The following is a 2,512-nucleotide window of genomic DNA, read 5'->3' as shown; positions in this document are numbered from 1 at the left end:
GAAGAAACTATGAGGACTGGCTGACAGAGCCTGGCTGCCCCCCCCGCCAATGCAAGTGCATGGGCAAGCAGTGCAGGCATTGGGTACAAGAGGTGACAGCAGCTGCTGCTGCCGCTGGTTTCTCTTCCCCTCCTTGGCCCCCAGGCACCAGAGGCGGAGTCAGAAAAACACAGGCAGGGATGCTGTGGCTGAGTTTGAAGTGCTTAGCACTGCCACAAACACGGGCATGGGGTGAACAGAACACAGACTGTGTTCTCCTGCCCTTTCCCTGGCACCTGCCATGGCACTGGGACCTGTGGCTGCTCCAGAGAGCCTGCTGTAGCAACTTAAAAAAAAATGTTTTCTTCACGTGTGCTGGGAGTTGCCTATCCCTGTGATAGAATGTAGCTGGTAAAATGTTACCTGGGGTTATGAGATGGCAAGCAGGTTATAATGTGCTATGTGTTATCCAATGTTTATACTTAGTCCATGATTTTTTATATCCAGTAGATTTATGAAGTGAAGTTCATAGGCTTGTCTACGAAAGGTGTTTTGTAAATTTCCTTTCAGGATTATAACTCAGAGATTGGAGAGAGTGGTTGTCTTGTGAGAAGTGTGCACCCACAGGTAACTGGCAGACAAGGTTCCTTGGGTGAATCTGATATCTTTTATTAGACCAACCCAAATAGTTGGAAAATAATTATTAAGCAAGCTTTCGGGTTCAAAAACCCTTCGTCAGGCTAAGGAAGTTGCAGCAGTTAATTTAACTTCCTTAGCCTGACGAAGGGTCTTTGAACCCGAAAGCTTGCTTAATATTGAGGAGTCAACTATTTGGGTTGGTCTAATAAAAGATATCAGATTCACCCAAGGAACCTTGTCTGCCTATGTCCTTAGACCAACACGGCTACAACCTACACCCCTGTAACACAGGTAACTGGACAGTTTTGTCTTTGGTAGATTTTTGGTGTGTATTCCTTCTGGTGCATAGTTGGTTTCTCCTACATATTTGCCATTAGAGCACTTAGTGCACTGGATGAAATATATTACATTTCTGGAGGTGCAGGTGTAAGATCCAGGAATGGTGATGGTCCTGTTGTGGGGTGTAGTTACTGTGGGAGTGGTAGAGATAAGATGGCAGGTTCTACATTTCTTGTCTCTGGCATGGTCTGGATCCATTCAGTGTGTTTTGGGCCATAGGAAGTTGTCTGCCTGGGTTCCCTTGTTTGTGGATTTTAGGGAGTGTGTAAAAAGTCCCTGGGTTGGGTAGTGGGGGGGATCAAGTTCTGTAGTTTTCCTTGTAATTCAGATGGAAATGATTTGATGGTGGTTTTGAGTTTTAAGGTGAAAAGGGGAGTTGCATTTTCCTCTAGTTTTTCATAGGTGGTGTCAGAGTTGGCTTCTTTTATGTGATCTTCATGGTTAAGGATAACGATAGCTCCTTTATCGCTGGTTTTATTACTATTTGGTGGTTGGATCTTAGAGATTCTATGGCTTTTCTCTCTGAGAGGGAGAGATTGTTATGGTGGCATTCTTTCTTTACATGCTTTCCTGTATATTCCATAAAGTATATGCACCTTGGAAAGAGTACAAGAAAAAATGTGGACTAGATAAATGACCTGTTATAAGTAAGCAAAATGCCATTAACATCAGTGGAGCTGTGTCCAATATCACCAGTAGAAAATTTAGCCCTGTATATTCCAGCAAAAGCATAATCCAGCATGCTAAGCCTTGGTAGTGGAAAATTTTATCAGTGGAAGGTGCTATCTGCTTGTATTCTGTTATGAGGTCAGGATCAAGACAGTGCAACCCACAAACTGGGCAGGGCCAGGTGATTCAGTGCATTTCACAGGCAGGTTGAACTGGCAGGGATTCTACGCATCTGTGGCTAGAATTTAGAGTAGCTCGTTCCCCAGGCAGAACTCTTAGGGGAGGAAGGTAGTGTGATAGCACGGTTTGTCCTGCCTTGGGAGGGAAGCCTCAGCTGGTGCAACTGTTCTCAGGAGCAATGAGGAATTTGAAACACCTGTGCTCACAGTAGGGAATGGGACACGAGTGAACGGAAACCCTTTTTCATTTCAAGATGCAACTTCTTCAAGAAAGTTAAGCCTTTGCAGATTTCTTCTTGACTGGAAGTGGAATTTGACAAATAACCAGAAGGACCAGTGACCTTATAAATAAGTAAGCCAGATTTCGTATTTATTTATTCCAGTATATATTCTCTTATTTCTGAGGTGTTGCTCTGTGGTTACACTGGCATCCGTATTCTTGCTTGTAATCCAGTGCTTTGAGGTGTTACAAAATTAGTGTAACAGAAATACAATTATTATTATTATAGTAGTATTCACAATTTTCTTTCTGTATTGCTAAAAGTTTCATAAAGGCAGTGAGTATTTAAAGTTCCCTACAGCCCTGTTCATATGCAACTCTGGTTTTGTAACTGGTAGAGTTTGCCTAGACTTTAGCTTTGAGCTAACTGATTGTCAGTTTAACATGAGACATTTTATGCTTTTGTGAATGGCTAGTGAGGACATTC

At 42.9% G+C, this 2,512-nt stretch overlaps 1 long non-coding RNA gene across 1 annotated transcript in view; it reads left to right on the top strand.

Moving 5' to 3' along the window:
* Positions 1 to 2,512, top strand: part of LOC112548041 — a 46,869-nt gene that overhangs the window by 39,983 nt on the left and 4,374 nt on the right. Inside the window, exon 2 of the long non-coding RNA XR_003091849.1 lies at positions 2,060 to 2,157. This is a non-coding gene — a long non-coding RNA (uncharacterized LOC112548041). The remainder of the gene's footprint in view (positions 1 to 2,059; positions 2,158 to 2,512) is intronic.

This window comes from Alligator sinensis, unplaced genomic scaffold (genome assembly GCF_000455745.1).
Source record: "Alligator sinensis unplaced genomic scaffold, ASM45574v1 scaffold1550_1, whole genome shotgun sequence".
In the NCBI taxonomy this organism is placed as follows: Eukaryota; Metazoa; Chordata; order Crocodylia; family Alligatoridae; genus Alligator; species Alligator sinensis.
The sequence above is the reverse complement of the archived record's forward strand: the minus strand, read 5'-3'. Positions and strand labels throughout refer to the sequence as shown.